Raw genomic sequence first — 15116 nt, 5'->3', positions numbered from 1 at the left:
ATAGTTAGAGATATGTCGAGAAGAGAAGGCTCCTGAGAGATAATACAGGAATGGCTAGCTGATATATATAAATACAAACACAAATTCCGCAACATACAAATTCTACAACAAAGCTATTCCATTGATCAACAGCCTTATTAGAGAAAAACTCCCTGCAACACCATAATCTTGTTCCTTACTAACCGATACTGATGTCCCCTCGTCGAAACACTCTACTGACGGTGTATTAATGATGTGTATTATGTATTCATTTATAATGATACAATCTCTAAGGTTAGATGATGATGGAGGTCACATATTGGAAAGGCACTGATATCATAAATTCTCTCAAGGCACACATGATACAAGCCTCCGTTGAATTATATTGTTGAACAACGGCTATACGACTTGGCCGTCTTAATATTTTTCTGTACAGAGGAAAGGAGGCTTACGTCCAGAGCATCCTCCTCCTAACCACATCATGACCAGCCGTTCTGTCTCAATGAAGAAATTTTAGCAGGTGGTCGAAGAAGACCTGGGCCATGCTGGAAGCTGTGCACGTGTGTGTGTGTGTGTGTGTTGTGAACCTAATGTGAAGTCTGTTTCTGTGTAATGTTTGTTATGTTTAGTGTGTTTCCATTTGCCACCAACTTTTCTAATTTGGGAACTACAGAAAACCAACTTCAGCTAAACCTGAACCAAGGATGAAAATTGTTGCAGTTTGTCTGAAAAAGTGTTAGCAAGATCAGATGCACAACGTTTTGCAATTGGCAAATATGCAGAATCTTCATTGATGATTTACGTTAATGCAAACTTTCTTGTCATCGTTTCAAGAACCATTTTACGGTCAAAAAGATGTGAAATATTGTCGTGCAGTTAATATTGCGATAGGTGCATTGTATAGATGTGTAAAGTAGGGTTTGCTAATAATGGAAACGATATGATGTGATTTAGGAAAAATTCTTAAATTTTCCAAAATTTCACAAAATAAAATTTATAAACATCCGAGTAAAACATATGCTGTAACTTACCCCGGCCCAGCAAACATTAATCGTCACGTGGAGGTTCTCCAAAGGGAGCATTTATTTTAAAACTTATACTATGGTATAAATTTAGGGCATCCTTAAAACATGGAGCCCTGGGCAAATGACCATGTTGCCAATGCGAAAATCTGGCCCTGCTTCGTCCAGCCTGTCCTCACTTGTTGTGTGTGTATGTGACTATCATTCGCAACATTTGTCCAAACAGTGTCCATCAAGAAACGTCTCTGAGGCGAGTGTCGATTTCATGATCATCTTGAGACACGTCATTTTTCTGTTCAAGACTTTTATGGAAAAAAAAAATAAAATAACAGTTTTTTCTTCACGCGGAGTTTTATTTTGTTTTGTTTTATTTACACCAAATTTAATGGATATTGGCCGAAAATTGTAAATTTTTAATGAGGGAAAACAGCTGTAAAATCAATTTCCATAAATTTAATAAAACTCAAACTGTTTAAATAACAGTGAAGAAAAATTAATGAGAAATATTTCGGAAATCTTCTTAATAATTAGAAATGTCTGATATCAAAGTCTGATCACTGAAAGGAGAAATTCCGACTCACGAATGCATAATAAATAACGTCATGAATATTTTAATGAGGAAATTAAATTCCTTGAAAAAGACTTAAAATATTAATGAATTTTTTTTCCATTTTAAACTGATATTTAATTTTTTTTTCCAATGGAGAAATGTCAATGTTAAAAGTGGTATCATGACCGCATTAATTCGTAAATTTTCATGCGTGATGTTTTTTTTTTAATTTTTAATTATGGTAAATTTCACTAACGACATTAACATTCATTAATGATTTCATTTACAGAAGGAAATAACTATATTACTTAATCATATATATCTATCTATATATATAAAATTGATTTTCTGTCTGTGTGTCTGTGTGTGTATGTATGTTCTCTATACAAGTCTACAATTTTAGATCGATCGTCGCCAAATTTTGCATACATACCAAATGGGACCCGACTTGAACGATAGGATACTTTAAAATTTCGTCAGAGCAGGGCAAGTGCCCCAAATGGGCAAAAAACTGTCGGGCAACAATGGTTTTTGGGCCTCAACAATCACTTCCGAACGTTTACTTTGGTTACCGTGGTTCCTAGCATGCGTTTCAGACATGCATATGCCTTTACAATGGTTTGTCACTCCTTTAATCCTGTTAGTATGTGTATTTTTACAATAGTTTATGCCTTTATAATGGTTGGCCACATTTTCAATGCTGTCAGTAATGAGGCTTTTTGAATAGACGTCATAATCATTATCAGCATCGCTTTCAGGGTCAGAAAAAGGGTGATCATCATAGAAATCAGTGTTAAAATTGCCGATTTTACTGTAGAAATGTGAAAATTTGGTAGGGTTTCCTGTCACATCAATAATTTTAAAAATTGTATTGAATTCTAGATTTCTGAAATATTGAGTTCGATTAAAGATATACGAAGCCCGGGATATTAAATATTAAGTAATTAGCTGGACCTACTTTGGAGTTGGACATTCATGCAATAACATTGATTTCAACTTTTTATTTATATCTTCTCAAGCATGAAAATTAATGTCTCCGTATTGTCTTTTGATATTCAACTGCATAAATTCATAGTTTAGGATGTTTTAAAATTAATTATGGCCCCGTAAAGTACATCGAAGAAATTCCACAGCTTCAATTAAGCATTTTTGAAAGCTGAAGCAGGCAGAAATAGATAACTTGAATTTCGGGGGGGGGGGGGGGGAATCGAAATACCTAGCGTCCCTTAAAAAAAAGAAAAAAAAATATATTCGTTTATATGTTTCTTTAAATCTAAATTTGTTTATTTCATGAAGTCGTGCAGGAAGTCGCCATATTGGTTAACTTAGACACGGTTTGCATGTCCCTCAAAGAAAGAGGAGGTATCACGTGATCCAAACAGCCTCATTGAAGAAAACCCGGGCAGCGCCGGGTATTATAGCTAGTATATATATACAAAGGGTGAAAAAGGGGATATCCAGAACTATCGACCAATCAGTCTCCTATCAGTAATTTATAAAATCTTCACCAAAGTGATGACATATAGACTTGGATCCCAATTGGACGAAGCTCAACCAAAAGAACAGGCAGGATTTCGAAGTGGATTCAGTACCAGTTCAGTTACGAAATGGATCACAACCAAACAATCAGGGAACTTATAGAGAGACATAAGGAATACGAATTACCATTCTGTATGGTCTTCATTGATTTTGAGAAAGCGTTTGACTCTGTCTTCACATCTGCTGTTGTTAAAGCTGTAGATGTAATTGGGGTAGAGAAGACTTACATCAATATCATCAAGAAAATATATGACGAAGCAACTGCAACGATTCGTTTGGATAAAGGAAAAGCAAAAATTAAACTTGGAAAAGGAGTCAGACAGGGTGTGATACTATCTCACCAAAACTCTTTACCGCTGTTTTAGAAGAAGTATTCAGAAAACTGGCTTGGGATAAAAAAGGAATTAAAATAAATGGAGAGTTTCTCAACCATTTGCGTTTCGCAGACGACATTGCTGTTATCAGCAGTAATCCAGACGAACTAGAAGAAATGATACAAGAATTGGCGAAGACAAGTATTCAGGTGGGCTTGAAAATGAATCTGCAAAAGACTAAAGTTATGTTCAACCCTTTGCGTTGAAGAGGACAATCTTGCCCAACAACACAGAAGATAGAAGGAGTAGAAAGCTATGTATACCTGGGACAAGAAATTACCATGGACAACGGAATCATTAATGAAATGAACAGAAGGATCAGGATTGGAGATGGAGCACTTTTGGCAAAAACTGCGTAATTCTGAAGAGTCACGTGTCATTATGTCTGAAAAGAAAAGTTTTCAACCAGAGTGTGATACCAACACTGACTTATGGAGCTGAAACATGGACACTCACAAGCAAGACAATACAAAGGCTACAGACAACGCAAAGGAGCATGGGAAGATGTATGTGAGGCATTACAAGAAGAGACAGAAAACGAATCCCTTGGATAAGGAACCACACAAAGGTATATGATATCATGGAAAGAATCAAACGTTTGAAATGGAAATGGGCTGGACATATTGCAAGAAGACAGGACAACAGATGGACCACAAGTATTCTATATCGGTACCCTATCGGTACCGTAGTGATAAACGTCCGAGAAAGCGTTCCTACGCAAGATGGATTGACGAGATCAGGAAAGTGGCAGGGGTCAACTGGATGGCTAAAGCATCAGACAGAGCGGAATGGAAAAATTTTGAGGAGACCTTCATCCAGCAGTGGATTGAAAATGGTTGTTGATGATGATGATACATATATGGATATTTTTCAATGTGAATGTGCATTAAAAAATGCGACGCGAATAACACCTGATGTTATCACGTTACATGTGCATGACACTGTGTGAAGGTTGGGGTGAAATTATTATTTTATGCGAAAAGAGATAATCATACACACACATACACGCACGTACACACACAGCAAATAAATAGGCTGTTTAAATTGGATCAATATAAAATTTTCAAAAATTTCGTCAACCATATTTGTTATCATTTCATATCACACATTCCAGGAAATCTATTTAGTAATTTAAATCAGGCGTCTTCAACGCGCATGGCCCGCTTGAATAAATGTAGCTCTCGAATGTTTTCGCCGACCATGTGAAATAGTCTAAAAATTTTGAAGTACGATTGAATTAATACATTCAATCTGACACATTACAGTGCCCAAAAAAAAGAGGTAGGCTGTGTCACAAACACGGCTGCAAGTTTTGACGTGAATACGTTTTTTGTGCCTTGAATATCGTGGTAGGTACTGATATTATGAAATTACGTCAACACCATTGACTTTGTCTATTGAATAGCTAACAAATTATATCAATGTCATCTATTTTCGCTGTGAACTGCTGGAGATATGGCGGAAAACAATTTATTACGAATCAGAGCAGCGGCCCTGGTGCCCAGATGGGAAGAGATATTCAAAGATGATGCTATCATCAGATGTACATTAATGTACATCTGAAAACCATTGCTTTTGACTTGCGCTGGGTATTTCCTGAGGTATGAGCGTTTAAGGAATTTTGTCACGTAACTTTTTTTGCGAATGCTCCCAGCATCGTCAGATGATTAAAAAGACATATTCACACCGGAAATTTGGGGCGGGGGAGACGAACGCTTTTAGAGTCCTTAATTTCGTGATCTCTAGAGGGAAAAAATGCAAAAAAAATGGATACATAATAACACAATTTACCAAAATAGGTGAGAAGTCTAACTTTCAGGATAGACGTAAATTCATTAATTATAATAAAGAAATCATTTCAGAATCAGTAAAAGAAATTATTTCAGGGGATGAACGAAAAAATTAATTTCAGGAATTACTGAGGGAAATAAAACCGTCGAATAGATGGATGAACGCAGAGTAAAAATGGAATGTAATGGGAATATATTACATTTTTACTCTGGTATATATTTTTATCTTCCAGGGTAAATGCAAGTTGTACGATTAATGGAATTAATTAATTGTACGGTAAACAACTCATTTCTGAATTAATTTTCCTGTTACTGGCTCTTCCATGAGCTTTTCATTGTGGTATTGACTGATGGATAAAACATTATTAGTGAAGTTGTTTTATCTCCACGATGAAGCTTCACGGACGTTTCGGACGCATAATAAATTGAAGAAAGGTTCAGATACAAAATTACGTGATTTGCTCTCTTGCAGAGCTCTCTAACGACAGAAAATTTAACCAACCTTCTAACAAACAAACAAAAAAAAAAAAGAAAAAAAAGAAGAAAACTCCCTTTCGTGATATTTTAACTTTTTTTTGCAAATCACATTCAAACACACCATGCTTTCAAGTTATATGAATTTTTAAACTATTCACGAATTCATGGGACACCCTGTACTTATTATAGTTAGAATACATATTTTACAAATTGCAAATTTCTGATATGGTGATTAGTTTCCCGTGATTGTAATTATGAGGCTCATTAGGTTTTCTCAACATTCAGACACTGATTTTCAGGATCAAAAATCGACATCCTTTCAAATAGTTAGTTACCTAGTATTTCTTGATTGCTGGCCAAAAGAGCAAAAATAATCTTATCCGAAGTCACGAAAAACTAATAACAAGCCACATATAGGTTGGAAACTACATTCACGTGCCCTAAATGCCGCGAAGATGAATCAGCGGAACGTGTTGAGAAACAAGTCGACAAGTAAGGATAGAAAAGAAATAGAAATTACAAGGATAAAAAAAAAATCACATAAACAAAATTACCAAAGCAAAGCTTGCCGAAAATCACAGTATTAGTATGGCCGAAAAAGTAAATAAACAACCAATTACTACTACTCTGTAGAGGGAGCCTAATGAGCTTCATTAGCATTTTTTATGATGCTTGTCTCGGTGGTTAGCCCAGTCGCTATACACACAGCCAATGAATCGGTGAGTATATCGCTTTGGTGACACGATACCGACTGATTTGCATACTCGAGAGTAGAAGAAAATACAGTAGTATCGTGTGACCTAAATAAAGAATTTAAATTTTTTCGTACAGTGAAAGCCTGTCTTCTCGAACACTCGTGGGACAAAAAAAAACTGTCCGTGGAAGAGAGGTGACCCTATCGGGGGATTCCTCTGTTAAATCTATAAAATACAGTGTTAATAATAACTGAAATGGTTCTTTATCTGAAAATGAACGAAATTTTGACAATAAAATATGCATTTGAAGTCACGAAAGTCCATAATTATTGCACAGATACACAATTAAAATTGCAAAGGAAATATTATACAAAGTTTATATACTGAATTTATATCTATTCAAAATGTATTTTCAGCTTCGAGACTAAATCCAATACCTTTCCGTTACGTCATTGTGTTTAGAGGCAAATGTATTTAATCCATCCAGTACTTTAACAATTCCCGAATATTTTTTGACACTGCTTTCTCTCGCTTCACACTCTACTTCTTCCATATACCGTCTTCTCAAGAAAACTCTATAACATTGTTAATTTCTTAATGATGTCATATATTTCAGTGGTATGATCTTCTGTTTTCACATTAGACTATCATCTACGGGAGCATTCAAAACCGACACCAGTGTGTGTGTGTGTGTTTGTGCTGTCCAACGGTAGCAATCCAAAATTTTATTCAAATGTATCCAAGAGTATCAAATATTGTAATGTGTGCTGTCATCTAGTGAGCATAATTTGAATCAAAATCACAACTAATAATGCTCTTACAGAGGTTTTTGTCCAATAAAACGAATGATGGAATAGCGTAACTATAGTGTAATAATATGAATGAAATATAAAAGGAAAACTGTGAGAACATTTTTTTATTAAATTAAAATTATTTCAAAATTTTTAAAAATTTATTTTTCACATAATTACAAAAAATAAATAAATAAATAAAATAAAACATAATTCATAAAAAAATTAATCAAAATGTGTTTCTGTATGTTAAGATTACTACAATAAGTTAGAATTCTTGAAAAATATATAGAAAAATTATAATTAATGAAACACACAAAAGTAAAAATATGTATTATAAAGATAAGTGAAAAATAAACAACAGAAAAGAAAGAAAATAAGAGAAAGGAAAGAGAGCAACGCAACTGCATTTAGTATAACAATAGGTGGTGGCAAGATATATATAAAATTGGTGTGAATAATAAACATTTAACGGGGTTGAAGGTGCTGTGACGCTTAGGCGATATGGATTATTGATTATTTTAATTCATTAATCAAATTTATTAAAAGTTTGAAACATTTCTATTGAGTTTTTTGTAACGTTTACAGCAGTTAAAAATAAGAATTCCATTGCTTAACTGAGAATAATAATAATGTCTCTTAATCGTTGCAAAGCGTGCTACTGAATCTGCAGAGTAGTGATGAAGAGGATTCGATGGGTTATTGCTACCCATTGGAACCACTATACCACCAATTATGGTTTTCGAAACAATGGTAAATAACTGGTTAATCACAGTTTCGAAATATATTATTTAAACAAGCTCTTTGCTATAAATTTTTCATTAGGCTGTAAAACATAGCTGACCGCAAAAGGGATTTTACGGAGTACTATCGTGACCTAAAGATCATTTCACCAAATAAATTTTTCCTTCACGAAATTGGTGTGTTTGCCACTCTCTCCAAATGAATAATGATTCAATCTACGGTAACGATTTCGAGTGATTTAGAAGCGATTCCTAGAAAATCCTTGGATTCTATTTTTATGGGAATTTTCTCGCACTTTCACTCACGCTATCTTTCTACAAATGGGATTTTTATCCTCTTTTAGAAACTTCTCGAAAAGTTCGTCGGAAATTTCAATTCAGCGAATTGTTTTCCAGTCGATCTACGAATGATGATGATGGTCTTTACACACTTTTCACACCGCTTTTATCTACTGTTTTTAGCAGTAAACGCTTTCACTCCCTCACGCGGGTGATGAAATTAAATTCAATGGGTGCCGTAATTGTTTTTCTCTGTATCGCGGATCAGTGTAGAAAATGTTGCAAAACAAGCGTTTAAAAAAGCACTAGATGAGTGTTTCCCTAAATAAAAACAAAAAATGGAGGAAATCGCCTGGAATTTAAGTACGAAATAATGAGTTTTCTCTCTCAGTTGCTTTTCTATTTAAAGCTAACGTTAAATTTATCACGTTTGATTGCTGATGAGTATACTGCTTTTTATTTTTATCTAATGGGTCAAATTGATGGAAATTTTCGGAATCAGTAGAAGGATCAGAACTACACAATCATTATTTCACTAAATTTTACTGAAAGAGGGGAAAAAAAAGATCAAGAAGCTAGAAAAAGAATAGTGAGAATATATTAGGTGAAGTTGTGGTTAGAGCCGCCCTCAGCCCGGTGCGAGGGTCCACCCGCACAAGTCGTACCGTGGACCCGCAGTTTCGAAGGCCCCCCCCCGCACATACGGTGGTAATGAAATATATATATGTCTGTCATCAGTTCTGTATTTTCATCAATTCTCGGATTATTTCTCTCCATAATTATGAATATTAATTTTTCCCAATTCTGAGATTTTTTTCTATCATTCATTTTTGAGTTTTCGTCAATTCTGAAATTATTTCGCTTATAAATTCTGAATTTTTATAAATTCTGAAATTTATGTCTCTCACCAATTCTGAATTTTCGCGAATTATGAGATTTTTTCTCTCTCATTTATTCCAAATTTTCATTAATTCTGGAATGTGTGTTATTAGTTCCGAATTTCTATCGATATTCTGATATTTTTCTCTCATTAATTTTGAATTTTCATTAGTGCTGGAATTATATCTTTCAATTAGTTACATTTTTTGAATTTATCAATTGAATATTTATTTTCATTTGTTCTTTTGATCATTGGGCCAAAATTTTCATTAGTTTTGAACATTTTTATTTAATCAATTTAGAATATTTTTCATCTCTGAGTTTTCATCAAATCAAAATTTTCATTAATTTTTATGTTAATTTATATTTTAATTGTGTGTACATATTTTTTCGATCAGATATTTTTCTGAGTTCTTGTATATTCTGTGATTACGCATGACTATTTGAATGTCAATTCCCTTCCCCGCGAAATATGTAAATCAGGGCTAAGAATCTTGAAAGTATTTTCACATCTGGCCTTGTGTATGATAAGGGCAGTCCTGGTTGTGGTGCTAAATACAGTCGGTACAGCTTAAACGTAAATCAATGATTCCAGCACAGAATATCCGAATACGTGGGGTAACAATTCCGCTGCCATTTCACACGGTCAGTGGAATGGAGGGAATTACAAATTGCCTTATATAGTTTGTAAAATGCTTTATATAGTTTGTAAAATGCTTTATATAGTTTGTAAAATGCTTTATATAGTTTGTAAAATGCTTTATATAGTTTGTAAAATGCTTTATATAGTTTGTAAAATGCTTTATATAGTTTGTAAAATGCTTTATATAGTTTGTAAAATGCTTTATATAGTTTGTAAAATGCTTTATATAGTTTGTAAAATGCTTTATATAGTTTGTAAAATGCTTTATATAGTTTGTAAAATGCTTTATATAGTTTGTAAAATGCTTTATATAGTTTGTAAACTGCTTTATACAGTTTGCAAAATGCTTGTATAGTTTGCAATGCCTTAACATGAAATTTTCTTTGCTGCCGTCTGTGTGTAACCATCTTTATAAAGCAGAAACATTTTTACAGAGTGCAAAATTTTTGGCGATTTATTGTGGTTTTTTGCCTAATTCTGGCGCCGTTGATAATTGCATTTTACACTCTTTCAACATAAAACCATTGTAATTAGGCTTGATCAACACCGACGAAATTAGATTTTTTTTCATTTTCGGCTCAGTCTTTTGCTCTTGCCGTAAAAATCATTTTCATCAGAATTTTTCTTAATGTTTGACATCCAGTGGCTTATTTATGGTTTTTCCCTCTTGCAGGATATACGAATTTTGCCACCCTTCCCCCATAAATTCCTAATTTTCTTGACTACTTTTTTCTCGAATTCGCCACTCTGTGATATAACCCGCTTCATCCCCTCCCCACTCTTGCAAGTGGACTTTCATCTCTAAGTCACTATTTTGGCCACTCCCATGCTCACACATTCTCCAAGTCACTGTCTTGGTCCCTCACATGCTTGAACACTGTTTTGGTCACTCACATGCTTGCGCACTGTTTTGGCCACTCACATGCTTGCACACTGTTTTGGCCACTCACATACATGCACACGCTTTGGGTCACTCTTCTGGTCGCTCACTGACATGATTCCTTGCTTCATAATTCAGTCTTTTGATACTTTACACGTTTACACGTGCTCTAGACGATCATTATTTTGATCGTCCACACGCTCTAGGCCACTGTTTCGATCATTTACAGACTTGCACACACTCTAATCAAATAAATACGTATATGGTTAAATAAGAAAAATGCACCAAAATCGGTAGAAAATCGACATTGTTTCTAAAATATATGTTATCCCAATCGAGACCGTTTCACGTACTTCTACTCACGTTCACCAAGCATATTTTATAAATTACATCCAAAACAGCAGCGATAAAATAACAACATGGACGTGCAAAAAAAAAACCTTATTTTTATTTAGGCATTTATTTTTCAAACGTTTGTTTCAATGGCAATAAAAATCACAGTTTTCTTCATTATTACTTTTTTTTAGGGAACTGTTTTCCGCGACTGAACGACTCCATTTCTTATCTACGAAATCATTTCTCCACTGTGAACGCACTCAGAGAGATATAAGGTAAGTATTAAAAATAAAATGGAGGTAAAAAAAAAAGTGTAATACTCTGAAAAGAGAGGAAAAATATGTAGTAGTGCTGCTGCCTGACGATGGTGTGGTGTAACCTCATGAATGAATCGCGTCGCCAAGACCCACAGTCATAAAATTTCGAGCCTTAGAGTAAAAAAAAATAAAAAATAAATAAATAAAATAACTTGATGACCTCGCCACTAGATGGAACAGCAACGAGAGAGAGACTCATCAGTAATTCTACGAGCGTTTCGCTAAAAAGTTGCCTACGAGTTCGAAGGCAAAAAAAGAAAATAATGTAGAGTTGGTGGAAGCCGTGATGTGATGATGGTATTTCATAACGGTACAGATCTGCGTGGGGATTCGTATAATGAATGCAATTACGATATTTCTTTACCCTTTCTAAGCAGCGATGGATTTACATAGTTAGTCTTACACCGCAAAATTATGCTTTGACTCTACATTTTTTTGCTTCACACTGCAAAAACATTGCTTAAGTTAAATGATGTTTTTTTCCTCAATTATATTACGTAAAAATTTCCCTATATCAGAATTAAGTAAAAATAAATTATGGTTTTCATTACATAGAAATGTGAAGGAATTATTTCATTTAAGTAGAGTGACATGAACCTATGCGGCTCTTGGAGTAAATGATGAATTAATTGTTTGAATGCAACATTTTACCCTTCTGTAGCAGAGGTTCTTCAACCCTTTTTTTGTCGCGAGCACTATCTTTACCCATCATCAAAAGAAGAGCACCCTTACGGAAAGTTTGACATAGGAATGTATTAAATCTTCAAGCTGGAATTATTTCTTGCATTTATTATGAAATTGCATTTATTTCATGATTTTCATTTTCTGAATTTTCGATTCCCCTCTCCCACAGATTATTCTTCCAATATAAAATTAGGGGCTGGTAGGGACGAAATTATGAAGACGCCTCTGGCCCCACTATTACTTTCGCGACGAGCTCCGCGTATGGTAAGGGCGGCCCTGCTTTAATAAAAATACAGCTAAGTAATTTTTCATGATAGGATGTTCGAATTAAAACAAAACTCCATCAAGTCTTTTTTTGCATGCACATAGAGTAGTTAGTTTTATGCTGGGTAAAACACAACACACTTACTTCAATTAAATACATGGCATTCATAGAAGTATCGGTAGCTTGATTCTAAACTTGGCTTCAAACTTATAACCAGACATTTCAACAAGCACCTAAAGGAAAAATAAATAAATACGCCTGACTTACTCGAACTTAAATGGTATACATATACAGTACATGATGCGACGTAATTTTTTTTCGATTTCACTGCTGAAACATTATCAAGCTAATCCAATTTAAAGATTCCTAATTTTGCAAATCGATAATATTATTAAATATCATGAAACCCCTGAACAGTTTTTTCTAAATTATCTCGAGAAATACCAAATCTGGACTAAATTTATATATGCATATATTTTTTCCATCATTTGGTTGACATTTTCCAGACTCTTTATGGTGAAACTACCTTTTGAAATTTTTGCGCGCTTTGTCTAAAGTGACACGATGAAGTTTTATGGGCGAAGAATGTTTGCGAAGTCACAATAAAAGAAGTTGAGGTAATTAGATAACACACATACATTTCCCGCCGTCCAAACCGAATCTTATTACGTATTTCAGTAGCAAACCTTTGCATCAAGAGTTTTTAACTTTCTTGGAATTATCCAAGTCTCGGTGGTATTCGGAGAAATCCGTCTGATTCATTGTTTTCATTTTTGTTGCCGACAGAGGCAGTGTTTGTACATATCTCGTATAAATATCAAAGTGTAAAAGTTATTGGATCATCAATCGTTTGCTGAGATATATAAAGAGTTGGTGTGATACACACTTGCGAATCTCTTTTGACGTCATTTGTAAAAGAAGCTTCAGATTTATGATCAAACATTTTTGTCTTATACGCGAAAATCTTTTCGGCATACATGCCAAATGCGACTTCATGAATGTATCAGGATTTCCTGAACACCTTTGAAAAGTCATCTTTTATCAATTCAATGGTTAGAAATGTAGTTAATTTATTCAGACGCGTGCTGAAGTCTGAATACTGGGGGTAATTACTCCCGTGGCCTCTACAAGCAGTATAAAATCGAAATTTTAATTACTCAAACCTATTCCGCGGCACGATACCAACATCGAAACATGCTACGAAAGTGGATTTCGTCTTGATGGATTTCCTTTGAAACCCGAACGAAAATTTAACTCTTAATAGAGCCATTCCAAATATTTGTATGGTCTTTACTCAAAAGACTTCAAGAAATTCATTTTATCACGTTTGTCATTCTCAAAAGAAACGTGCATGTGTTCCAGCGGTTATTCACGTTTTCTCGAGATTTCCGAATCCATTTCGTAACTGCCGAAGTAGTGTGTTGAATAATACGCATTCGATCATTCAATTAATTCATTGAAAATTCTCACACACGTAATATACATTTGGTTTATTGTAAAATCCAGCTTATTCTGATAAACCTCGATAAAGCTGGGCTGGTTGAGCAAACTATTTCATATTTTATGATAAAATTAAAGGTGTGTTGGCCCATTATAACAAGTCTAAAATAATATTATTTAAAGAATTAAGTTTAAAGGCGAATTAAAGTTTTCCTAGATAGTTTTCCAACTATCCGGGCTCTCAAAAAATGACTATTCTTTTTGCAATAAGACAGATTTTCCGATTCGCCTACGACATATATGATGCATTCCTCTTAAAGCCGTTACTACACTATAAATGTTTCTTGACGAATATCTTTTATAAAATATTTAATCACATTTATTTTATGAAATTACTTTTAAAATAATAAGTGAATCATACAGGCTAACTTTGATAAAATAAACTTTGGCAAAGCACGTCTGTTATTAAAGTTAACCATTATACTATCACAGGGGTGCACAACCTCCGGCCCGCTAGCCAAATGCGGCAGAACAAGCGGTTGAATCCCGTCCGTGAAAGATATTCCGGTAATGAATATCACCATACACAGCGCTATAAATACATAAGCTGGCTATCTTTCTTAAATAATACACCAAAAACGTATATATTTGACAAATAAATGAGATGAATATATTTATATGACTATAATTAAAATATGGTGGAATCTTAATTATCATAACATAATTTTTAAGTCATGAATATAATCTTAATTCTTGATGAGGTTCTGAAACCTCATGCCTCGTTGAAAATAATAGAAAAACAGAACATTTTTAAGTACGGCCAAAATTACGGAGAAATGTCCCGTAAAATACGACTCGTATGGTCAACCTATGTGTGATGTGTCACCCTATACAAGTTTCCGGCTCAAGTGCGGCAGAAATACCACACATCCGGACCGCGGATTGTGAAGAAGGTTGTATATCTATCATATTATTTTGTCAAACTTATACAGGATCTTGGTGTAAGAACTTTTATAGTGTAATACCGGCCTTATATATTTTCCCGACAAATATATTTTTGACATGAAAATATACACTATGAGGCTAAAAAATAAAGTCCCGATGATAATTGAATGCTTTTTTCTCGAACACTTTGCTAGTCTTGAAGCACGCATCCGTCGGGCATTAATTCCACGAGGTCAAGCAATATCTGAATTTTTATTTATGCTAAATAGTTTTTGTCGCACCACGGTCATTTTTTGCACATTTTGTAGTAATTAGACAGGGAACTTACAATTTATTGCGAATTCCGAACGGCAGCGTTCGACATTCCTGCCTTTTTTATACTCACCGCGAGAGATTGGTGCGTTAACTCTTCAGTGTGGGACTCCCTGAGGTAGCAATCTTCTTCTGTGTGTGGTCATGTCGCCATTTCTGTTGTACCACCGCGACAG

The 15116-nt window shown here is 34.4% G+C and overlaps 1 protein-coding gene across 3 annotated transcripts in view; it reads right to left on the bottom strand.

Annotated features, from left to right (window-relative positions):
* Positions 1-15116, bottom strand: part of LOC149070590 (uncharacterized) — a 102736-nt gene that overhangs the window by 24438 nt on the left and 63182 nt on the right. For 2 of the 3 annotated variants that reach the window (XM_089249037.1, XM_089249034.1), the window contains one exon: positions 12388-12476. The exons of the other annotated variant lie outside the window; for it this stretch is intronic. The gene's annotated coding sequence lies outside the window, so the exon portion shown is untranslated. The remainder of the gene's footprint in view (positions 1-12387; positions 12477-15116) is intronic. 3 annotated transcript variants of the gene reach the window in all.

This window comes from Pholcus phalangioides, unplaced genomic scaffold (assembly GCF_987345545.1).
Source record: "Pholcus phalangioides strain wild (caught in Gottingen) unplaced genomic scaffold, Ppha-v1.0 ptg000021l_1, whole genome shotgun sequence".
Classification (NCBI taxonomy): Eukaryota; Metazoa; Arthropoda; class Arachnida; order Araneae; family Pholcidae; genus Pholcus; species Pholcus phalangioides.
Note: the sequence above shows the minus strand (reverse complement) of the source record. Positions and strands in the feature narration are given on the sequence as shown.